We start from the raw sequence: 25,326 nt of genomic DNA, 5'->3' as shown, positions 1-25,326 counted from the left end.
GCATAGTAAACATGCTACACACTTAACACCAGTGGAAATCACTAAGGACACGCGTGCAGACCTTTTGAGGAAATGTAGGAAGGAGACCGGTGTTTTAAGGCCCTTCTTAGGCATTATTTGGCAAAACACAGAGCACTCTCTGACATGACCTTCTAGCTCAGCACCCAACGGAAAACTTTCTCTTCCTCCGCCGCTGTTTGTGGGTTGGGTGTGTTTCTCCTGGAACCCCAGCTCTCTGGGTTCCCTGAACCCTAACACCACCTTTCCATACCCAGCCCGAAAACAGTCTTGACCGCACTTTCTCCGCGCGGAAACGACCCGGCTGGAGCGACCTTCCCCGAGGGGTGCAGGCTCGGCAGACAGCCACCACTTCTTTCTGCAACCGAGGGCGCAGAGCGGGGGAGACACGGCCAAGGGCCCCGGGCGCGCGGGCGGGCGGCTGCAGGGCCCGGCGCGCCACCGCGCGAGCTGCTGGGTCACAGCCCGGGCCGCGCCGCCCGCTCCGCGAGGAAGTGACGACTGCGCCGTCCCGAGAGCAACAAAGTTTGAGTCTGCGGGCCGCGATCGCCTGCGCCCTGCACCCCTCGGAGCAGCCCCGGGATCAAGCGCGCAGGTGAGCTGTGGGCTCGGCGCCCCCTCCGCCGCCAGGGAGCCGCCGTGGGGCTCGGAAACCGTCCCGGCTGGGGCTTGGCCGCGCGGGCGGATATGTGGCGGGCCCGCTCGGGCCGGCCGCGCCGGGCGCCAGGGTGCGGCGGGCGCTGCAGGGAGGGAGCTCGGCGACGCGGGCGGGGGTCCCTGGGGTCGCTGTTTTGCCGCGGGACTTAAAACAGCCTGAGCTGCAGGCGAGCAGCTCCAGGCGCCGTTCGCAAGGGGAGGGGTGCAGGGAAGGGGCTTTCCGCGGCCTGCGTCCGGGGCTAGTCCTCCGCCCCTCGTCCCCGGCCCAAAGGCGGGGTCCGGCCGCTCCCGGCCCCCGCTCGTGCTTCCCCGGGAAGCGTGCTCTTCCTCTTCGCAGTCCCCGGTGAGGTCGCAGGAAGGAAGTTACAGCAACTTTCCTCCCAGTTTTCTTTGCTTGGCCCTCCAGTGACGAAGAGCTGAGCAACTCCGAAGTTTGGGAAAACAACTCTCCGTATTTCCATAAAGCAAAACCAGAATTGCCCCCAAGCCCCCTTCGAACAAATCCCTCCTGACTCCCCACCTTTTTTCCTCCCCCACCATGTGCCAAACCTGACAGTAATCACTAAGGCCTAACATTTTGCAATTTAGCCATAGAAACTATCAGCACACCCACGTACATATGTGAGTGTTTTCTATATAAAACTCCGAAACCCGCTTCCAATGGACTGTGTGGCGTGTCGCTCTTTTCTGTTTTCTGAAACTGCTGCGGCTGCAGGAATGGGCTGGGGAACTTTGATGGTGGTTCCCGCCGCTCTTGGTACCCTCGTGGCGCAGGACTTTTTTTTTTTTTTTTTTTAAAGAACAGCTGAGATGTTTATGACAACCCTGCAAAGCAACGCGGGGCTGCCGGGCCAAGCAGGTGGTCCCGGGCTCCCTGGCTAAGAGACTGCAACTGTGGCGGCCGTGGTCTGGCAGCTGCGGGGACGCGTCGGTGTGTGCAGGAATGCACATTCGTGCGGTGGAGACTCCGACACGGGGTGACTAGAGGTTGAATGGTGCGGTTCCTAGCAGCAGCTTCCTGCCTGCCTGTAATTACAGCGCGATTGCACAGTAAGGCATTGTTGATGTGGATGTTTATACACAGGCTATTGTGCAAGATCTTGGTAGCAGAGAACAAAACTTAGATTTGCATTGCAAATAACCAGGACAGATCTGGGCCTGAGTTGCAGTCACCGCTCAGGTCTTTTTGGCCTTTAACCTTAGCTAGGTGATTGCTTTCCTCGCTTCTCCCTTAATGTAGGACGGCTTGCCAAAAGCCTAAGTGAACTGGACCTGGAAGGCAGGGTTCCTCTACTCCCACCTTAGCCTGAAAACTATCCCAGGAGCTGTTCCCTTATTGGTGTCTGTAGAAAATGTGGGATGACGTCAGCAGGAAAAGGAGATGGGAGATGGCTATCGACCTCCCTAAACGGGAAGGCAGTTTGAATTAGCAGAATTGCATGGGTGTTTTGATTGGGGCTTGGTTACAAAGAGGACACGTCAGTCATGTGTGACTGAACTGGCTGGCAAGCTAGACTTTGAGCCTTGAAGTGTCAGCTGCAGAAACTTAGTAGGTGGGTCCTAATTCCTTTATTGTATTCTGGTCAAAGGGAAGAGTGCTGGAGCTTTGAGGTTGTGTCTGTGATGGTGTCTGGGGTGGGGGTGGGGAAGGCAGAGGAGTGACTCATGTACATTTTCTCCAGAGGAGCCCCCAGACCCACTTCCTGAGCAAGGCCTGCTGTACAGTCCTCACACCCACTGAGCTGCCACGCTGCAGTAAGGGATCTAAGCCTGCAAGTGTGGAACAAAGGCAATACGTTCTTGAGGGTCTCAGAAGTGGCTCATTTTAATAGCAGAATTTAAAACACAGTCAAAAATCATGTACAGGTTGCACGTAGAGCCATTCTTCTCACGTCCTAAATCTCAGCCCACTCTCATCGGGCAGCACACAGCCTTGCTGAGGGTACTACGTGGCTCAGTGGCACCGCCCCACTGCAGTCCCTGGGCAGTCTCTCTGCTCAGAGTGGAAGGTACCAATGGCCCTGGCACACTGGAGCTCCCCTGTGCCTCTCTTCCTCTCTAATCAAGTAACTGAGTTTCACCTTGGAAGGAAAATGCTGTTTTGCAGCCTCATGCAAGCTGTGTGTCATGGGCACAGTGACCTTTTGTCAAACTTTAGGGCACAGTCCCTGGCAAACACCTTTGTACTTCCAGAGACTCGAGGGAACATGTGAAATTAGAACATTTCTGGAAATTCTGGGATATATGGTCACAGTTGCCACAGGGAAATGAGGTTTAGAGCGTAAACACCACCACGGTAGGAGTTCCCGTGAGTTGCACAACCCCTTGTTCTGGGTACATTTGGGTTTTTATTAGATTTGACTGTCAAGGTTCTGGTTAGCTGCCTCACTTTACCAGGGCTTCTTTAGTAATGGCCTGCTGGGGCTCACCGCTGGTCTTGAGGGATAGAGGATAGGTACAGCCGCTTCTGGCCCCCAAAAAAAGACAGCTTTGCGTTTGTAATCCTTTGGTTCATATAGAACCCGCAGAGAATAAAAATGCCCAAAAAAGCTGGGGCGGGAGAACGGGGGAGAGGGACCCCTTGCAAAGGCCAGAGAAAGAAGGAAGCAGACTCCCTGGAGTTGTGGAGCCACCTGGAGCAGTAGCCTGCTCATATCTCCATTTCGACCTGACTGGGTTTTGTGCATGACTCAGGCCCTGCCCCTGGCTTGCTCAGCTTTGCCTCTGCATTCACAGACCTTGCCCTACAGTTGTACACAGCCCAGTTTAATGCCGGAAGGTAATCCTGACTTCCTTTCCCACCTTACGTAAATGTTGGTTGGTTTACGGCCTGAAGTTGCTGCCCAGCGCACGGCCCCTGAGCAGCCCTGCCTGCTGCCTCACTGTGCATAATTAGGAATAATATTTAAAAAGTTCCGAATCACAACTTGACAAATTTAAAAAATCATTTTATTGTTTTAGGGAAATAACTGTTGGAGGTTATTAGGGACCTCAACAGCCCTGGCAGAAACCCCAAGGCACCCCTGGGAGAGGCAGATGGAGAAGTCCCCAGCAAGAGAGTAGTCTGGGATTGGAGGCCTTTTGTGCTCTCCAGGCCTGATATTTATATTTCAGTTCATCTGCCTCTGCCCAGCTGCCTCACTCCCTATTACCACAATCCGGTGTATTGACATCATGACTAACCTCCAAAAAAGGAGGCAGAACGCCCTCAGCCAAAAGAGGGTATTCCACACTCTGAAGAAAGTGCTGCCGTTTTCTAGACTAGACGCCCGGTAGTTCTGTCCTGCAAATTTGTTTCCTTCTTTAAAACATACCCCCTTCATCTCTCCTCACTGAAGCATCTCTTTGTGAGACCCTTAAACCTTTTTTTTTCTCCTGTCTGCATGACACAGGGCACTGCTTTACGACTTTCTGTCTCAAGTGCCACTTGAAATACACACAGGGCTTTGAATAAGCCTGAGATAAAGGGCTTCTCTGTAATCTCACTTAAAATGCCTGCTTGCAAGGGTCACTCTCCTGCTCAGCAATCGTCAATGGCTCCCCACTGTCTGCATGGTGAGGATCAAACTTCTAGGCAGGCAGTCAGGGCCTTCTACACAGGGGTCTGCTCTCCGCTGCTCTCCTGCCTGAACCTCCACGCTGACCCAGTGACCCACTCTGTGTGTTTGTCCAAACTGCTGGTGGCAGCATTCCTACCTCCTGTGCCTTCCTGGAAGCCTGGAATGCCTCCTCTTTCCTCTCTTCCACTTGGCTCCGTCTTGCCTCCCGTCCAGTCCCTCCGTTCAGGGTCCTCTATCCCACTCACCCTGTGGGCCTCCCCCAAGAATTTCAGTAACATTCACTGGGGCTCCAATCTGAAGAAAACCTCGAAACCTAGTCCAAGGATTTTCAGCTTCTCCTTTGGGCTGTGGCTCTGATTATATCCTTTATTCAGCTTCTTAAATGTGAGTTTCAGTAGCTTGGTATGGTCACCTTTCAACTAAACTGGAAGTCCCTGTTTTGTATGTCTTTGTGTCCCAGGGCCTGGTGCTCCACTCATAGCGAGTCCCAGTAAATGATGGTGATAATAATACAAATGGCAATACTGTCCACTTGCGCATAGGTACCATAGCCAAGCTGAGCACCGAGGACCGTCCTGGTCTTTATTCTGAGCAACGCAGTCCCGCCTCCTTCTGCCAGTTGATCTCACTTCGGTGCCTCCTCACCGTGCACCTCACGTTCAGCACCTCCTCCCCCTCAGTGCCAGACAGTGTTGGTGCAGCTTCCTCACCGGCTCCTCCTTGTCCTGATTTGGGCCCAGTTCACCGGCCCCATAATGTCCTATTCCTGAGCACCAGCTCCCGGAGAAGAGCGTTCAGGCCAGGATGGCCTGGGCTCCCAAGGGAACCAGACTGATAGGAGATAGGGCCAACTCTCAAGCAAGACTTGTGAGGAAAGCAAAGAGATGCTTCCTAGTTGGCTGCAGGTTTACTTTGCCCATACAGGTACTAAACCTATAAAACCAGGCCAAACTATAAAACTGAGTCTTGGGGGTGATCCTGACTAAACGCTAACACTGAGCTTGACTAGGTGGATTCTCTTGTTTCCACCCAGTTCTCATGCTGTTAATCTCAACCTTGTTGTGTAAATTTAATTTTTTCTTTTTTAATCGAGATAAAATTCATATACCATAAAATATACCCTATTTGCCAGATTATTTTTAAAATTCGTTTTATTTTAAAATAAAATCTGGTCCATCTTCCTCCACCCTAGTTTTCTATTCAAAAATGTAATACATATATATATATATAGTTCAAAATTCAAAAATGATAAGTTATACAGCGCAAAGTAAGTCTGAAAAATAATTTTAAGATAGATAAGAGATTACTATAAATGCAATAGAATTAGAAAAATAAATACCTATTTTAACTAATCTCGGGGGAAGAAAAACAGTTTTAAGAAAGATGCAAAGCAGAAGTCATAAGAAAATATTGATAAATTTGATAACATAAAACTTGAAAAACTAAATTTCTCACTTTTTAATGGTTCCCATATCTTCAGTCCTTCAGCGTCTTAGGCAACTGCAGTTTGTCATGTATCAGCTATGCCTCCAGGTGTAGCCTCTGCAAATAGAAGAAATATGAATATATAAACAAATGCTGGCATACAGGGTTCCGTATTCCGTGTTTTTCACTTAATATGTCTTGGAGATTGTTTTGTGTCAATGCATATAGAGCTGCCTCATGTTTTCTAATGGCTAAATTGTTCTCCGCTTTATGAAAATGCCATAATTTATTTAACTAGTTTCCTATCGAAGAGGATCTGGGTGGTTCCACTCTTTTGTGACTTCATACAATGTTGCAGCTAATATGCTGAATTCATTTTTAACTGGAAGTTGTTGATGAACCACGTGCAAGTGAAGCTGGGATTTACATAGAAAACTATTTGTGGAAAGCTATACATAAACTGCATTTAATAAGCCGATATTGTCTAGAATCTGCTGTTTCACTTAAATAATCAATTTTTACAACGGAATATGATCTGTGGGACTGTTTTGATCCAGCTCCTGTTTTATAATAACTGCAGTAACAACATCTCAGAGAACCCTGAGGTTAAGAATTTAGTCCTATGGTAACTCTCTCATTTTTAACTAAGGTTCAGAGAGAATAAGTGACTTCGCTAAAGACACAAGGCAATTAAATAGAAGAGTCAGGGTACAACCCCACGTTCCGTTTGCTTTCGCCATCCTGCATTCATCATCTTAGCTGTACTTCCGGCATGTGTATTTGTAAACCAAGGACGCCATCTCTTCAGTTTCCTCAAGTCCATACACAAAGATTTTAAGAGGAGAAACTTAAAAAAAAAAAAAAGACTAAAAAGGGTGGAGGGGAGGTCTTTAATAGAGAGTGGGGTGATTTTTTGATAGACTTCTTACCACCGTATTATCTCATTGCAATCTTAGTTGATCTTAACTGCTATCAACCTGTGGAGTCCCTAAAATCTACTGAGTCTCAGTTGGCCAGTAAGTTTGCTTAGTGTTTTCTAAGTGCAGAACATGGTTTTGGGCAACACTGAGGAAATGAAGGCAACCTCCCAGCTCCTACGATCCCAGTCCTCTCATGAGGGACCCACGAGAAGGTCCGGGAACACAGACTTGGTGCCTCTTGAACAGCTAGTTAGCACAGAGCCAACTGTCCTCCCCGAGCATTTACAGAGCAGCTGCAGTGCTCTCAACACTACACGTAGCACAGCGAGGGATACAAAGTGGGACCCCACCTGCTCCTTCTCCCCAGGAGGCTCGCAGTTCAGCTTCTGAGATAGGTTGTACCCAGAAAGAAAAAGGAACTCGTTTCTGCATCTGTCCCTTAGGAGAATGGAATTTGGTAGAGTTGCATTTTCTGGGGGTCAGTTTCTAAAGTTAGTGTGTAAGGTGAAAAATGAGACTCTAATTAAGATTAACCTTGAGAGTCCTTTAGGAGGGCTCCAGGTAGGTGGCAGGCATACTGGCTCTTGATACTTAAATTCATCTTAGCCTGTTCCTCCAGTTCTGGGAGAAATTACAGTTTCTAAGGCCGAGCACCAGATAAAATGGTTGGCTTGAATTTGGGAGCTATGTAATATGAAATATGTGTGTGTTTAAATACTGGTCTCACTCAGCATGCTGAGATGCTTATGCTCTGATATCTCTGAGGCAACAGGCAGCAGGCAGCAGGCTCAGGGCTCTTAGTCCATGGTTGTCCCTGAATAGATGGCAGGTTTATAAGTTAGGAAATAACCATGTGAGATTAAGCAAGAAAGGCTCTTAGAACAGGTGAGCAGGGTTTCATGGAGAGGAGAGCCATGGAGTGGGTTTTAAACTGTATTGTATCACCCAGGATTGCAGATGAAGGACTTTTGTTTGGAGTGACCTGTCATTGGTGCGGGGCTAGGAGAGGGCAGTGCCCACGTGTAGCAGACATTTCTCTGCTCTAAGGCCCTAGCCCTCTATGTCTGTTCTCCTTCTCTCCCCTTCCGAGTCACCCCTCCCCAGTCTCCCCATTGCAGGCTTTTGTAAGAGGTCTGCAAGGAATCTCCTGTATGAATCTGCGTCCACTTCGTCTCTAGCCTCCCAATAGCATGTGCTCTGGGACAACTTAGGAGCCAAAAGCCACTCCCCGCCCCTCCACTTGCACTAGAGGTGTTAAAATCTCAGGATTTCCTCTGCCATCTCCAAGGGAGCTGTGCGGAGCTATCTAGCTGGCATTTAGGATCTGACCTCCCCATTATGGAGAAAAAGGAAACCAGCCATAGCAGCAGCAGTGGTAATCCTGCCCATCACGTTCACGGGGTGTTTTCCCTGACACTTGTCTTCTTACACGCACTCAGACTACATACATTTATTGATTCCTTACTGTGCGCTTAGCTCTGTGCTAGGTACTGAGGATACAAAGAAAAAAAAAGATTCAGCTTCCTCCTTCAAGGTGCCTATGGTTTGTGATGGAGGCAGACATGCCCAAAAGCCGAGAGCAGTTAGTGCAACAGATGTCACTGTGAACACGCTCAGGGGTGGGACTGGTCATTCTGCCAGGCTAGAGGATGGAGGACTGTTAGGAAAGGCCTAGGATGGCCCCAGGGCTCTGCATGAATGCTGTGGAATTAATGAACCAGAGGCTTTCTGGAGGAGCTGATGTTTGAGGTGAGTCCTGAGAAACGAGTAGGCGTCCACCAGGTGGCAAAGGGAGTCAGGACATTATAGGCACAGGGAACAGCTCAGGTAAGGTCTGGAGTGGAGGTGTGTCACAACACTGTTGGCCCTGGGAACTGCAAACAGTGGGGTATGATGGAGAACTGGTGCCGAGAGGGACAGGCAGGGGCGAGGTCTCGGGCTGGCCGTTTGTGTCAGCTAAGAGGTTTGGACCTTACTTCTTAGGAGTTGGGAGCCACTGAGGACTGTGTGTGTGTGTGTGTGTGAGAGAGAGAGAGAGAGAGAGAGAGAGAGAGAGAGAGAGAGAGAGAGAGAGAGAGAGAGAGTGTCGGGGGTAGGGAGAAAGGAAATTAGATTTTCTGTTTGAAATATCGTTCCTCATTCAGCAGCGATGTGGAGAATTGACCGGACATGGAGCAAGGTGGACGGCATAGACAATAGCAAAAAGGTCATTGCAGTCACTGGGGCAAGATGGAAGAGTAGTGGAGAAGAGAGAAGCTGGATTATGAAGGTGTCAAGGGATTTGGGTTGACAGGCCTTGAGGACCAAGGGAGAAGTCAGAGCGTTTGCTCGGTTTTCTGCTTGAGACACAGGAAAAGCAGCAGATTTACGGGAGAAATGATATGTCTAATTTCTGACATGTCGAGTTGGAGATACCTGTGGGGGAGCCAAGAGAGGTCTTTTGGGCAGTTAGAATATAGGTCTATGGCAGGAGATCTCCAAGAGATGGCATTGGGGGGTGGGTGTTGTCCCTCCATGAACTCTAACCAGACCACCCCCCAAAAAATATCATTTAAGTTAAAAGCGATTACTTACTTGGTAGCTACAGCTTTAAGACACGGTCTAAACAAACCTGATTGCCTCCTTGTAGCTCCCTCCATCTACTGGACATTCAGGAGCAAACATTTGGGGGCCACCAGAACAAGGAAGGGAGTTGGAGCTAGGGGAGCGGATGGCACCACCCATGGAGAACACGCGGTAGGAGGTGAGGGGATCACCATGTAAGGGGCAGGGTATAACGGTCATCAGCAACAGAGACAGAAGGAACTGACCTTGAGGAAGGGAGAAAACCGGGAGAGCGTGGTGTCATCGAAGCTGAAGGAGAAGGGAGCTTTGTATTTTTTAAAAAACAAACCATGATTTTGTGTTCCTAGTACAGCTCATGGTACATAGAAAGCTCTCCATAAGTATTTATTAAGTTGGATTGAGATGGATCAACTGTTGATCGCTGGGGAATGTCAAGAAAGAGGACTGAAAATAACGATTGACTCAGGACTTATGAGGTTACTGGGGCTTTGCCAGGTGACTTCTTGTTTGAAATGACCTCCTTGTGAATTAGGCGGTGCAGGTATCACCTTCCCCAGGGTAGAGGTGATATGTGCAAGTTCTAGAGCCCAGGTTTCCTGACTCTAAGTCCACTTTTCTCCGAACTTGTGGGGAAATGGGGAAGAGGCCAAGGGAGCAATAATACCTTTAACTTCTGATACTAATGCCCCAAATGGGGCATCGATGGTCAGAACCAGAGACAGGGTAGGTTGTTATATTTGGCATTTATGGCATTTGTCCATATTCATGATTATTAAGTGGCTGTGATCCTCTCGGATGTTTAAATTAGACTCTTTTCACAGGGTAAAAGAGAAAGGCTTGAGCAGAGATGTCTCAGCGCTGAGGAGCCAGTGTGGAGCTGGAAGGACAGGTCTTAGACTGCAAATGCAGAAGCTGACTCCGGCCAAATTAAGGGGAAAAGTGATGCATTGGAAGGATGTCTGGTGGCTCACTGAATGCCCTGGGAGGCTGGAGAATGAGGCTCAGAAATTGACGTGGACCTGTGGGAAGTTGGGTGGTTGGAACCGAAGCCAAGGTGGTGACGCAACTGGCCTGGCATCGCTGCTGCTAGCTGACCCGAATGCCACCACTCCCTCCAGAATGAGTTCCGAGCTCCCCCTGCTTTTTTGTGCTACTCACTCCAGAGGCAAAGCCAAGGCTGAGCATCTGGTTGGCCAGCTGAGGTCACATGCCCACATTCTCGCTGTCGGGGGTCTCGTAGAGTGAGATTCTGGAGGTTACAGCTTCCCCAGTGTCAGGCGGAACTCTGCCTCCCACCATGTCTCACAATACCAGTTGCCTGAAACCTAAGGATGGGTGCACATGCCATGTGGACAAGTGTCCACCATAGAAGCTAGACGCCGTTCTAGCCCTCAGATTGGAACAATTGGACAGTGCTGGACATGGGAGAAGGAGATGGGGCATCCCACTTAGGCCATTCAGAATATCCATATCTTGTTTTTAATCTTTTTGGACATCTTTCTGACTCCTTTAGCTTCCTGCTAAACTTTAGGATTCTTACAGACTCTGAAGAGTATTTCATTAGCAATTGGATTTCTCCTTTGGAATCTGAATGATTCCAGTGGAAAAGAGAGGTCATTCCAACATCTGGATCCTCGCTGCACATTTGATTTCACTTGGAAAACTTCAGCGCTGCCTTGTAAGGACAGTGGCCCAGGCTGGGCTAACAGGCCGTTTACAACTTGAATTCTGTTTCTCTTCTGGGATTGGGCAGGACTGGCAGGGCCAGAAGGTGTTTGGGAGGTGCTGCCTTGCTCTTCAAATGCGAAGTCAGAGTTTTGACTTCAGGCTTGGTTTGTGGAATGATTGAAGTTCCTGGTGCCCAAGCTGTCCAAGGCAACAGGACTGGGCACCTTTCCAGTTCTGAAGATGTTGACCTAGTTAGATGTTCTACTCACTATCCTGCCTGAGAGAGAGAGAGCTAAAGGAGTAAGGGCCTTTCGTCCCATCCCTTTCGAGGTTCCTCATTCGTACTAGAGAATGTTGGCTAGGGGAGTACTGACTGGCTTACTTCTTGCCCTCGGATCTTTTGGTTATAGCTCTTTGAAGCAAGGGCATGATGCCTGAAATCTTGGTTATTTTGTTCCAATAACATTACACAAAGGAATTAACTTCCCTTAAAAAGAAAAAGAAAAATGCAGTTTTGAACTTACTGAACTCTTGGCCGTGGGGACCACGAGCATTCCAAGGGTCTTTTCCCTTGGTGCCTGAGAATGGGAAATCGCTGCCTCCTTGGAGCTGGGTGTGTCGAGGGCTGGGTTCTTATAGCCAGGTGATTCCTGAGGCTGAGGCTTTGTCACCAGTGTGGGGTCAGGTTGGCCCCCAGGAGGGACGGAGTAGGGGTGTTCCTGGCTAGTGTTGGCTTTGGCACAGTTTATACTGACCTGCCCATTTTTGTCCAGATGAAATGAAATCTCATTAAAAGCAATATTGAAGTAGAAAAGAAGTCTTGAAGGACCTGAGTTCTCTTACTAAAACACAGATTTGCTCACGTTACTCCTCTTAAAGACCTTTGAGAGCTGCCCGAGTTCTGCAGGAGAAACCTCACGTTCCTCAGAATGGCACACAAGGCCCGCTGGGAGCCCCAGACCCCACTTCCATCTCTTGTCCAGCTGCTCTTCCTTCCCCAGCGTCCGTTTATGTTCTTTCTGCTCCTCAAAACACATATTCCTCTGTGACATTTGTGTATTGTTGTTCGCTCTGCTTGGAATGCCCTCCCTGCCCTTTCCCTCCTGGCAGACGCCCACAGGACTGGCCAGAAGTCACCTGCTTCCTTGCTGCCTTCCTGAGCCGCCACCTTAGCATTTCTGTGATCAAACTTCTCCACTGCAGGACGCTGGCATCAGCTGCTGGTGTGCCTAGTTCCTCACTAACCCAGACTTGTGCCAGGCGCATAGTGGGCAGCCTGAGGGGACGTGGGGGAGTAGTGGGCCGGCCTAGGACCTGGCCTGGGTCAGGTGAGTGGTTGGTGAGCTGATTGTCTGCATGAGGGCCTCCCTTTGCACCTGCTGGTGGAGCCACTGCCTTGGTGGCTTTGCTGTTTTTCTGAGCCTGCCAAGGAGACCCTGATGAGGAGGGGGGGAAGGGACTTTGGGGACACAAAGCCTGGCACCTAGGTTTCCATCACCCTAAAGGGGACTCTGAGGAGGCGTCTGTGATAAAAGCTGGTTTAAAGGTGGAGGAGGCTTCCCTCCCCACCAGTCCCAACCCTTAGAGAAGGACGAGTGCTGGCTGCCCGTACAGGACCCCCATGTTTTCAGGCCTGGTACTGTCCACTGGCTTTGCATAGAGAAGGGACTAGGGAAAATGAGTCAGCAGACCATGAGAGGAGAGATTAGGCTCTTTAAAACGAAAGGCCTATTCTATCTGGTGACGGGACAGTCTGTGGCTCTTCCCATAGAGGGGAAAGAGGAACAGAGTCTCCTGACAATGATCGTAGGGTACAGCAGGAGCCCCAGAGCAGGGCCTTGGGGGTCTTGGTTTCTTTATAAAATGAGAGGCTTAGACTACACATGGTCCTTTCCTGCTTGAAAATTCCACAAGCCTATGAATGGAGCCCAGCAGGTGGTGTCTTTATGGTACATCACAGTGGGGGACCTGGGTGACCAGAGACATTCCTAATATGGAATAGTTATCGTGATCTGCATGCCACTTAGAGAATGCTGTGGGGTAACATCTTTCCCACCAGGCTGATGAAGAGGACTTTCTTAAAAGATTTCCTTTTGTAAAGTCGAGCCACCTTGAGGGCTGAGCTCACACATAAATGGGCCTACTTGAGCAATGGCGAGTGTATCGCTTATGTCATTTGCTAAGTATATTTCCAGAACCTAAAAGCATATAGTATTTCTAAAATCTCCTGTAGGATCCCATTGAAGTGTGTCTTTGTTCTTGGCCCCTGGAAGATCAGCTCAGGGGAAGCTTGAGTGGTGGGGTGGGTTTGATGCCCAAGGAGGTGTTGGCTTTTTTGGGAGGGACAGTATGTGGAATCTGCCTTTGTTTCTGCTTCTACAGAGCCTGCTCCCCACTCCTATCTATCTCAGCCCTCTACCTTTCTACCTGCGTCTCTCCGTCCTCCTTCATCCCTCCACAGCAAATCAACTGAGCTACCCCCAACATCCATTCAGTCATAGGGTGTGCACTCCAGATGCCCAGCCCGCTGAGGGTTTAGGAAAAGTGGATTTTAAGAGTAGACCTTGACCAGTAGGATTGGAGGTGTAGTCAGGAAAACTACTTTGGAAAATAGACAATCCAGGTAATTCACGCAGAACAATGTATTTTTTTCTAAATGTAGAACTTAAAGTTATAAAAATGTCAGTTTCCTTTTACCTATTAGTGTTACTCTTGGGAATTTATTCTAAGGAAATAAGTCTAAAGAGGGGAAGAACTATATGCAAAAAGATATTTATAGCAACATTGTTTAAAATAGCAAAAAACTGTAAGTAGCCTAAATGTTCCTTGTGGTTATATAATTCATGATCCCAGGACTCAGTAAATATTGTGCCACTGTTAAATTAATATAAAGATGATATTCATTGGGAAAATGATGATGAATTTTGGTGGAAAAATGTCTTCTGTCTTAGCAGACAAAATTGCACATTCAGTCGATGAGTGTGTGAAAACTAATTGCACTGGTTATGTAAATTGGCATAAGGTAACTGCTGGATTTCGGTGAAGCGGTTATGGAGTATTTGTTTGTTTGAAATTGCTTTAGTAATATGTATATATATCATATACACTTAAAAAAAAAAAGACCTTAACATTATCAAAGACTTTGGATCTGGGTGGGAAGGAGGCCAGGGGAGGAACTCCAAGCCTCCCATCTGTTACCAAGATGACAGAACTGCTGTGTTGGCCACCCGCACCGCAGGGGCTGGGGAATTCAGATTGGTTAACTTGCTTCTTTTAGTAACTGGAGGCCTGACTTCACTGCCGGGCTCCCAGCGTGGTCTACCTGGTGCAGGTGACTCCCAAGTGGCCTCAGAGACCCGGGTGATTGTTTCCACTTGAGTTTCCAGGGAACCAGCTCAGTGAGCATGTGTGGCCCTGAGGCTGGGCTCCGAGCCACCCCCTCGCCCACAGGAGGAGCCAGGCAGCCCACTGTCTCTGTAGTTCAAACAGGCAGCAGGGAGGATGTGCTTTGCAAACTGACCTCCTGCAGCCCTACTTAACTCAGTTTGAACCAAAACGAGTTAGTGTCTGGGGTGTTTCCAGTGTTGCACATATGTATTATAATATTGAAACTTAGAGATACCCTTTAACACTAGTCTCATTAATCCCCTCCCCCCACATTCATCCAGTCTACCTCTGGCTTAGCAGGCAGGGCCCTCTGACCTCCCATCTTGCCATGAGCTCTGCTGAGACTTGCAACTACAGGTGTGGCCTTGTGGCTGAGCAGCTGACCCTCTTCTGACCACTTTCTCATATCTTTGGCATCTCAGAACCTCTGGACGCCCAGCGAATGGCCTTCTCGTCCACCACTCCCCCTAGGGTTTGCCTCTGTGTGTAAGTAGCCTCTTCTTACTGGGGGACTTTCTTGACACGTGGAAGGTCTGTTCGGAGGGCCCATCATCATCCCTTCCCTGTGAACAGGCCGTTCAGGGCAGGAGATGAAGAGTGCTTGGTGCTGTTTGGAGTCCTGAGGTGGATGGGAACTGGAGAGTGCTGGGCAGGCTTGGAGAGGGCAGGTTGGAGCCTGCAAAACAGAAGCCACTACAGCAGAACACATACGGAGAGATGGCCAGACACTGCTGGGGGCCCTGGTTATCTCAAGCATATATCCGCTAAGGCCAAATTCCAGAACTGTCAAAGATTTGGATGTTTTTGTCGTTATTCCGAGATCAGACTGAAATAGGGCCTGTGGCTGGAGATTTGCCAGGATCAGAGAAAAATTGTAAAGCACATGGGATTAGGGCTCGCCTGGATACTCATGAGGGGTATGCAGGCCAGTTTCATGTCTTTCACGACGTGGACGCTGGTGTGTGTGTTTGGAAGTGGGGGTGGGGATATCCACGTGCTTCCCTAGAATCTCGTTCCTAGAGGGCCTGATCCCACCCCCACCCTCTGCAGTGACCTCAGGCCTGCTCCAACGAGATCATTGCTAGTGGTGTATTAACTTTCACAGAATCTAAGTAACAAGCTGTCTTCCTGAGCCCAGGACCCAGCTCATCTCACTGCTCGTCTCAGTTCCCTAATTTAGAGACCACGTGTGTGCCCCAAGGTTGTCAGCAGCTCGATTTCTTGAAGCTTGAAACACATTTCCATAGAAACAATGCTATAAATGGTGGTTGGGTTCTTAGGCTAGCCCACAAAGAGCCCTGGTGTCACCTCCCAAGTTGCTGAAATAAGGTATTAGTAAAATTGAGAGCGCAAAGGCAGCAGTTAAGAGTTAGCACCCCAGGATGGTGCAGGTTAAATGGTGTGGGTTTATTTATGTAACTTTGTTTCTTTGACGAGAGGTACCTTTCATAGCCCTCCTGATAAAGGAAGCTCTGGGGCCTTCCCTCTGCCCACAGTCACAATCCCCTCCTTTCTCAGTTTCCCTTCCTACTTCCTGCCTTATCAAGCCAGGGACCTGGGCCTCCTTGACCCCTGGGACCCTGGGCTGGGGTATTTTTATGATGAGGAAATCCTCTTCAATAGCCTTTACATCATCAATGTCATCATCGTCGTCGTCATTATTGTTGTCATCATCGTCATCATCATCATCATCATCATCAACATCATCATCATTATTTAAACCATCTTGACCAGCTTAACAGAATAAACATTACACCTTAGCAATTTACATTGTTCAAAATTCTCTTCTGATTGCTGCTAATGTTCCTATGGCAGTTTTAACATAGTTTGTAAGTTTACTTCTGTTATTTCTTTGTGCTGATCTTGTCGCTGAACGATTCATCAAATTGTTTCCATGTGTCAATCCAGTTCGTTCTGTTACCATGCCATACCATAACCTGAATGGATTTCAAGTTTTTGGGTTTATATACAGGTGCTATGAACATCTCTTATAGAAATTCCCTTGTGGTATTTTAAATTATTTTCATGGGATATGGTCTCCTGACCATAATTAGCTGGTCAAGGTGTTAAAACACTTGTTACAAAATGCCAAATCACATTCTAGAAAGATTTGAACAGTTTACAGTGTCACGGCAATGTGTGTACAACTGTCGTCTGATGGCCCTGCCAATAGCAGCTCTCTTGTTTGATTTATTTACTTACTTTCGTGTTGACTCTGGCTATAATGGGTCCTTAGTGATGTTCTAATTTGCATTTCTTAAATTGCTGCTGAGACTGTCATTTTTCATCCTGATGATTTACTGTTTGTGTTTCCTCATGTGTCAAACTATGTCTCTGTCACTGTGGAGCCTCCTCACTTCTATCTTATCTCCCTGAACCGCCTTCCTGTTAAGAAACAAAGTCCTGCCTTCCTCACTCGATCTCACCCCTGGTCCTGGGCTCACTCTTCTCCACACCTGCCTGGTCCCCCGTTCAGCCACGCTGGCCCTCAGGCCTCTGACTGGCTGGGACTGGTGCTTCGTGGGGGAAGGGCGCAGGAAGGCGTATGAGGGACAGACACCGAGGCCCTGTGGTGGAGGCCGTAAGTAGATTTGAGGCTGGGGCTTGTCTGAGTGGTTCCAAAATAGGTTTGTAAAGTGACCTACTTAGAGGAGGCTGCCCAGAGAGATTCTGGAAGGAGCCGTAGGCTGTTAGGGCTGGAGAGGGCACTGGGGTTCATCAGGTCTAAGGGTCACCCACTCAAAGGCTTATAGGGGACAGGGGAAATCTCAATGACACAGGCTGGCTGGAGGTAAGAACACAGCACAAGTGAGATGACAAACAACAGTGACCTGTGGGCTAGGAAGGGGTGAAATCTGGGGAAAATTGGAATGCGTGAGTCTCATCATAGTGCTACTCCTTTCGAAGTACTATTCCTATCATAATGCTACTCCCCTGACTCTGCTACTCAGCTCCACCTCCAAGAAAGAGGGCTCAGTGTGGCCAGTGTTCCAATTTTTTTTTTCATGACAAACCAGAAATCCTGATTTTTTAGCTTAAATCTCCTGATTTTAAAAAAAAATGTTGACAATAAATTTAAGTCAATTAAAATAAGACACATTAATTACACAAGTCAAAATATAGCTGGGGGATGAGAATGGCTTGTAACCCTCCAATCTGTGACCCCTCATTATTTGATTTAACTCAGAGAACACAGGCGCAGAGAAGTATCCTCATATAACAGAGGGAAGGACTCAGAGAGTTCAGTGGTCCGATTCCATCTGTATGATCTCAGAAGAGGTGTTTCATCTTTTTGAACCTCAGCTACCTTATATATAAAATGGGGATAATGGCTTTCTCTCAGGGTGCTGGGTGGATCCACTTGGCTCACATCACGTCAAGCATTTAGAAGATACTCAAGAAAAGTGTTGGTAGGCCCCGCGTGGGGTCATTCATAAAATTAGAGGAATAACCAGGTTTAGAACTTTGCTCTCCTGATTCCCAGTCCAGAATTTGTTCCACATCACATTGCCTGCTTTCATGGGAGTTTCCAGAGGTGTCTGAACATAGGCATCCTTCTGATCCTAGAGAAATTGCTCTCAGTTTATGAGAGCTTGATTTTGCAGCAGCTACTGAGTTCTAGTAATGGGGCCTTTCAGCTCTGTGGACTGTACCCTGCAGGCCCCAGAACCCAGGAGATCAAGCCTCAATAATAATAGTAGCAGTAGTAGCACCATACACCATTGAACCCAAGAAGCCAGTGATTATAAGATACGCCATTATTTTATGTACAGCTGTAAAAGAGAAAATGCTACTAAATTAAGCCATGACATGCTATCAATTGTAAGATGCATCCTGATTTCAGAGATCTTAAGACGAGGGGAAATGTGCATCTTAGAATGGAAGAAATAGAATAGTAATGAAAGAATTAGTAGTAATAATCTGTTAAATTTTATTGCCTACCTCAAATTTTCGTATATACTATTTTATTCGCGCATTTATCAACAAGCATTTACTGAGCCTCTGCCATGTGCAGGCACTGTGTAGGCACTGGGGTTACAAGGTAACTATGATCTAGGTTGTGCTCCTCAGGAGCTCTGATCCTAGTTGGAAGATGGCGCAATAAGCAGCTGTAGGACAATGTGTAGGGGGTGGAGTAAAGATAAACCAAAGGATGCCATAGGAATCCGAGGGAGGCAGTGGTTGTTCTGATCCTTAGGAGCAGAGACTAAAACAGTTTGGGGTGCCTGGGATTGATTTAGAAAGTTCTGGCAGGAAGACAGGAGTGAAGGAAGCAGGCTAGGGCTAGGGAAGAAGCTAAGCAAGGAAGGATGTGTTGCAGCTGGAGCTAACTTAAGCCATCCCACAGGGAGCCCTGGGGCAGGAATTGCACCACCAAGGATTTGATGCCACCTTGAGGCAGGGGGCTGACCTTTTGGACCTACTCCCCTTCCTTATTCCCCAGTCCCAGGCAATTATTGGTTGCAGTGCTCTCTCCCAGCAAAGACTCCCTTTGAGAAGAGGGCAGCTGTGAACCCTTGGCAGCTGGAGGATGGTGGCCCGCCTCTGCTTGGAGGAGTTGAGTAAGGCTTCCTGGAAGAGCTTCCATTAAGCTCAAGTCTGGTGGGAGACCAAGGTATGGATGTAACCTGTGGATGAAGGGGGGGAGGGGGAGCATGCATAAGAAAGCAAGCATCTTGGGGAATGTCAGGTAGTGTGGCTGTGGGGCTGGGAAGTGGGCAGAGTGTGGTCACAGAAGTGTAAGTACCCAATAGTCTGGCTACCAGACTCAGCTTTTTGCAGTAGATGATAGGAGCTATTGAAAGGAGATATGATCACTCGGATGGCAGTGTGGATGGTAAGTGTGCAAGACTAGAAGCAAGATCAGTTAGGAGATGAGAAAATGATAGCCAATACTTATGAAAGACTTAATGTGTGCCAGATACTGTTTTGAGCTCTTATCGTCCCCATTTTGCAGATGAGAAAATCAATGGTTAAGTACCTCGCTCAAAGTCATCAAGCTAATATGAGCCAAGACTTGGACTCAGGAATCAGCCTGTACTTCTAACCTGTACACTCCCATGAATGTGAATGTGGGGTCCTATAGTACATGATGCATCAGTTAAAAATAATGATTTAAAGCATGTCCCATTGCACATACTGAATCTTGGGGGTCTCGTTCCTCCTGGCCCACTGCCACAAAGTAGGGAGCTCCAGAGAACAGCCAGTGAAGGAATCTCTTTGGGGCAGGTTCTGCAGGAGGCGTGAACTGTGCTGAAATGTGGTGAGGCTTTTGGGAAGCTGGCTCTGTGGAAGAAGGGTGTTTCTGTCCTCATGGTCCTGCAGGCCTGTCTTCCCTGGCAGCCACACCTGTTTTGTCCTTCTCCCTATACTCAGCTAGTCATTGCTCCCAGAGTGACAACAGCAACTGGGGACATCTGCAGAAGCTCCCTCTCATGCTTGACAAAGGCACTCAGAACCTGGCCCAGCCCCGCAAAAGAGGGAGGCATAGGTGGGGGTAAGTGGGAGGGCCATGAGATTTAGACAGCTGTGGGTTGGCGTGGCTGCATGACCCTGCCCTGGAACAGATGAAGTAAATGTGGACTGAGGAGGAGGGTCCCCTGGGTTTTCGAGGGTGAAAGAGAGTGCAGGGACTTCTTAGCACATGGTGGCTTAACTTAATGGCTGGGGTATTTCTGAGTTCCTGCTCCCTCGGCAAGGACCTGGCAAAAAGGGGTAAAGAGAAGGCACAGCCATCAACAAGGAGTTGTCCTTGTTCAGGCCGGGTGGGCAGCACCATGGAAAAGCTTGGTGGAAAGGACACAAAGAGCAGGGACTGGGAGAGAAGCCTTTGGAGAGGTACCCAGATGAGATCACGAGTCAATGCTGCAAAGAGTCTCTCAGGGCAGAGCCCAGCAAAGGGTCACCCTGAGGCTGGCAGGGTAGACCTCAGGTAGGGTGGACCAGTTCATACCTCCTTTACAGAGAGAGAGGAAAAAAAAAAAATCTTGTCTGGAATAGGTTCTTGAAAGGGAGAAGAAACTGGCTGTGGGAGAAGGGAATGTAGAAAAAAAAATAATTGTAATTTCTTCTTGTGCAAAGCATGATGCAGTTATAAGGCAGTATTTTGTCCTGGGATTCTTCCTAGAAGGTGGGCATTCTTTCATCATTCATGGAACAAATACTGTGCAGTACATCTCTTACGGGCTCAGAGAAGGGAAGTGTCAACTTCCTAAGATCACACAGCGGGTTAGCTTTAGTTAGGCTGGACCCAAACTCAGCCCCAGCATTATGGATGTGATTTCCTCAACTGTATTTGTACCGTCAGTTCTCCACACTCCAGTAAAGGTTGATTATTCACGTAAACACACCATGTGTGCTGGCCTCAATGGAAAGGTCCTGACAGAAAGGACAATGGGAAAAAGGATAGGAATGCTGACATGGGGCTGGGGGGCGAAGAAAACCCCTCTTAAATAATGAGTGATAGCAGCAGAATGTTAATGGAGGCAGGTGGGTGGGAAGGTGGTAAGAACTTGGCTTTCTTGGAAGCTTTTTTTTCCTCTTAATAACACCTTTATTGGGCTATAATTCACATACCACAAAATTCATCCTCAGATATTTCTTAATGGTCTCAGGGTGCGTCAGAAGTGGACACTGGTGATGACCACTCAGGGCGGTGGCAGATCATTCTGAGCAGAGTCCAGAGAGCCGATGTCCTAGGAAGCCTCTCGAATGCCATATTCTATCCTCTCTGGGACCCAGAGTTTGGAATCCTGTCTAGGGTGCTTTGTTTCCTGGAACGTTTCTCAGCAGACACACTTCCTGCTAACTGGAGCTCTGGATTCCTCTCTTCTCTGCAGTCTGTGAAGGTCAGTGGTGGAGAAAAGCCCACTCTTTGCGTAAGGTCTCTGGAACACTTTCCTCCACCCCGCAAAGGGTACCCTTCTTGGCTGCTCCAGAGGCCTGTAGGAAGGGCTGGAGCTTCTAAAACCAAAACTTTCACTTCACATGTCAGCGATTCTGCACTGTCATATCTGCAGTAAAACTGACCTCCAGGGCTTTCCCGGAAGAGCTGCAGCTTTCTTTACACATCTTCATCTGCCTGCCTTTGAGAGGTAGGCTTCCCCTGCCTGGCAGGGGCCATCTGAGACAGTCTTGAGCCCTTCTTCCCTGCATACACATGAGCCCCTTTCCTTCCTCTCTTCCTTTCTGAGACAGCCTGAATTTGGAAGTTTAGTTGGGGTGAAGGGATGAGCTGCTCCAAGATGAGCAGGGCTCCTCCAGGTCACTTCTGTTTCTCATGTATCCCGCCGCCTACGTCTGCTTCCTTTGCTGCTTCCTAGGCTAGGCACGGCAGCCCAGCAAGGGAGAGGGAGGAAGTCCCGCCAGGAGTGCCCTTTGGAGTGGATCCCATTAGTTCCCTGGAGGCTGGGCCCTGGCTCCGTGGTTGCAGGCTCTTCTAGGAATGTGCTCCCCAGCTGGGTTGTCTGGTTGACTGGGAACATCCCTGGGCTGGTCTGCAGTGGCTCTCAGGGGCTCGCTCTGGGCTGGACAAAGGCCAGCTCTAGAGGCTAGGTCCTAAGAAAAGGTCAGGATGGCCACAGGTCTTCAGAGAAGGCTGGCAGCAGTGGGCACTGGTGTCCAAGTGGCTTTGTTTTTGGTTCCCTCACTTGGATGGGGTATCAGTGAGAAGGAAGAAACCAGACAAATGGAAAAAACAAAGTCTTTTCACTGAGCCTGTGCCAGGAGTCCTGAGACTCTAGGCCCTACTTGGGAGCCTGCGTGCCCGAGCACCTCAGTCCCTCAATTGCTCATTGCCTTCCTCTGGAAGGATGGGAAGAGGGGCAGAGAGGTGACAAACGATTGGCTTGCTCTGTGATCTCATCCAAGTCACTTAACCTCTCTGAACCTCAGGTTCTCATCCATAAAACGAGAGGGCTAAAACTCGCTCATGTACAGGGTCGTTAAGCAGCGTGTGTGGGGATGTGCTTTAAGAAGTGTCAGGAACAATACTGTCATAGCCGGTGCTAGATCTGAGAGCCTGGGCTTTTCTTTTTGGAGGTGGTTCCTCAGCTCCTCCATTTACTTTTTACTATCGTAGAAACATAGCTTTTAAACTGGAAGGCATTTCAAGAGGTCATCTAATCCAGTCCCCTGGCACAATTATCTTTATTTTGTAAATAAGACTGTTTTGTCATTACTTTGACATGTCTGTCATAGCAGGTTGCAAATAAGCCTTTTCCATTTGCGTGGGGTGTGAGTTCGATGCACACAGGTGTTCGGGCAGCAAAGGGGTGGAAGAGGACAAGAAGGTCATATCCCTTAGAAGCAAGCGTGGGTTTTCAAGGTTTGTAGGCAGAAGGTCTGAGTGTTGTCTCTGTCGTCCTCAGAAGGTCTGAGTGTTGTCTCTGTCATCCTCTGGGGGTGGAGGCCCCTGCCCTGCAGGCTCAGAGGGGATGTGAGAATCACATTCTGCCAGTCCCTCCCCTTCTCTCTGAGAAAGCATCTGCTTGTCAGGGCTGGCGGGGTGGGGGAGCGGCTGCGAGGACACAGTGTATGTATTCTTCAGTGGTTTTTCCTTCAAAGGAAAAGATCTCCTGAGCCATCTCCATGGGAAAAACAAACAAAAACAAAACAAAACAAAACAAATGTAAGGAACCAGGAAAAATAGGGCTCCTTCCCCTGGAATTTCTCTTGGCCCTTGGAGCCTCACTGAATGTAGGGGTCAGCAAGAACCTCCTGAGCAGCAGAAATGTTTCCCATCTTCCCAGCAGCCAGGCAAGGAGGCATGGGGGTGAGGGGCGGGGATGGACAGTGGAGGAAGGTAGGGGGATGTGGGCATGCAGTGAAAAGCTGCTCCAGCTCTGGCCTCAGTTGCTCGAATTAAACCCATGAGCTTTTCATCACCTAAGTAATAGAGACGTGGGTCTTTTAGAGAGGCTGGGGCCAGTTTTTCAATAACCTCTACAACACTAAGATGCTGGTGAGCCAAAAGTGAAACTTGGGGAGGCTGTTAACAAAGTGCCTTGGAGAGGATTGTGCATGATTTACCGTATCCAAAACCAGAGAGTGATTCTTTGTGGAAGAAAGCGACTCGTGTCCTCCCCAACATCACACACACTTTCCTGGCAGGCCCGATGGGTTTCCAAACATTTCGTCACCGTCTCCTACTGACCTTGATGTGAAAGGAACGAGCCGCGTGGCCTGTTGGTTCCAGCTAAGCCATCGGGGGCGCGGGTCTGGGCTGGGGGAGGGTGGTGACCAACTCCGGAGTGGAGGTGAGGTCTGCTGGAAATCCCCAGCCCAGGCAAGCCGCCGAAGGTTTAAAGACGCCTTCCCCGGCCTTATTTGGTCGCAGGAAGTGGGCGGCGCCGGGCCTGCTCCTGGAGAGGCCGACCCGAGACAGTTGTGCTGATGAAGTGGTAGAGCTGGTTCCTGCTCGCCGCCGTGCCGCGCGCGCCGGCCGGCCGCTGGGGCTCCGCGCTCCCAGCGCCGAGTTGTGCAATCCTTTGTAGCACGCCAGAGAGTCCTCCTCCTCTGTTGCCTCTCGCCCTCTCTTTTTTTTTTCAAGCTGTGAGCTCAACCGATGAGTCAGAGCAGTGCAATCCTGACACTGCATCGCAGGACTGGGGGTGACACGAAGGGAGGGAGAGCGATCGCGAGGCGGACACCACCGGCGCGGGGTGCGCCGAGGATCCTGCGCCGCGAGCGAGGGGTGACAGCCCGCGCGTCCCGCCCGGGCCCTGCCAGCAAACTTCCCAGCCCCTGGAGGCGGTTTGCTGGAAGCTCTGCGAGCGCCGCGGCGAGGCGGCGGCGTCTGTTTGTGTTTAAAATCGGGGAGTGCGTGCAGGCTGCTGGAGTCTGGGAGGCGACCTAAGGCTGCGGCCCGCGGCGGAAAGGGGACAGCCGATGCCGGAGCTCGGGCAGGAGCGGGTAAGTGAGGCTGCCAGGTCGGCGGCCGAGGCCTGCACGCGGCGAGGCGCAGCCCGCCCTGGCGCGGCGGCCGAGGGCTCCCAGGCTGCGTGCAAGCAGCGGCGGCTGGGCGCGCAGGCTGCACCTCCACAGGCGCGGCCCCGAGCGGGAGCGCGGGGCTGCAGGGGCGCCGCGCGCCAACTTCTGCGGCCTGGGCGGCTGCGGGGGCGTATGCGTGTGTGTGCGTGGGTGTGGACGTGCGTTGGCCGCGCGGGAGCCAGCCCCTGCGTGGCCCGCACCCCCCCGGGCTGCAGCTGCGTGTGCAGCGCCGACCAGCCGTGTTTGTGCAGCTACGCAGCTCGCGCGCGGCCCCCGCCCACTCGGGCGCGGCCCCGGCAGGAAAACCCTCCCCACCCGCCCGGCCCGTGGCGGCGGCGGCGGCTCAGGAACACCGCCGCCTGTCCTCCGCCTGAGCGAACTGTGGTGACCGCAGAGACTGGCTTGCGTGACCGAGCTCAGGCCTGGGAGGCGCGGGGAGGGGCTGGCGAAATGCAGGAACTTGGCGCCGGAACCCCTTCCGCTTCTTCCAGTGTGCACAGGAAAGTGGCCATGGAAGCTGTGCCTGCGCTGGGAGTTTGGAGACAGAAGTGCAGGGGTGGCAGGGAACTGGGGCAAGTGCAGTGGAGGCCTAAACTAGAGTCCTGAGGGAGGGCGGGCTGCCATCACCCCGCGCGCCCTGGCGCTGCGGGCGCACCTCAGACCTGTCATCCATCTCGCCGCCCCTGCACAGCGGCGCGCTGCGGCCTGCGGAGCTCTCCCCGCGCCTCACGGTGTGCTGGGTTTGGTAGTGCCTGTCCAGAACGTGGGAGCCCAGGTTTTGTCTGCACCCTACATGTGGTGGAAGTAGTCATACTCCTCTTCCAGTTCACACTCGGGAGTCTGTGCACCAGGCTGCCCCTCCTGGGGCCTCTACCCGGGCCTCTGGATAAGGGCCTGATGGCTTAAAGCCTCAACCCTAAGGAAGACAGACCTGGAGTAGATACCTGCTCTTCAAAGTAGAGGCTACTGCGTATTCCAGCCCAACCTCCAGTGTGAGTTGCTGGATGAAAGGGGAAGTTATTACTCGCCCCATTTAAAACTGTTGGTCACAACTTTGGTGGCTACTTCCTGCTTTCAGCATCCTGCATCGGACCTGTGTGCCAGTCTGTGGAGCCTTGCCGACCGGCCACTGGCAT

The 25,326-nt window shown here is 50.1% G+C and overlaps 1 protein-coding gene and 1 long non-coding RNA gene across 4 annotated transcripts in view; one reads left to right on the top strand and one right to left on the bottom strand.

Annotated features, from left to right (window-relative positions):
* The first annotated feature begins 474 nt into the window (after positions 1 to 474).
* Positions 475 to 25,326, top strand: part of MIDEAS (mitotic deacetylase associated SANT domain protein) — a 62,630-nt gene continuing 37,778 nt past the window's right edge. For 2 of the 3 annotated variants that reach the window (XM_016134815.2, XM_016134812.2), the window contains exon 1: positions 23,565 to 24,112. The gene's annotated coding sequence lies outside the window, so the exon portion shown is untranslated. Of the gene's footprint in view, positions 614 to 23,564; positions 24,113 to 25,326 lie in introns of those variants that run through there. The other variant, XM_016134813.2, reaches the window with a different exon arrangement.
* Positions 22,190 to 23,570, bottom strand: LOC118614978. Its single transcript, XR_004956221.1, has 2 exons — positions 23,231 to 23,570; positions 22,190 to 22,785 (listed from the first exon to the last, which is right to left on the bottom strand). It is a non-coding gene; the product is annotated as an uncharacterized LOC118614978 (long non-coding RNA).

Source organism: Rousettus aegyptiacus, unplaced genomic scaffold, assembly GCF_014176215.1.
Source record: "Rousettus aegyptiacus isolate mRouAeg1 unplaced genomic scaffold, mRouAeg1.p scaffold_m13_p_3, whole genome shotgun sequence".
NCBI lineage: Eukaryota > Metazoa > Chordata > Mammalia > Chiroptera > Pteropodidae > Rousettus > Rousettus aegyptiacus.
This window is presented reverse-complemented; position numbering and strand designations above follow the sequence as displayed.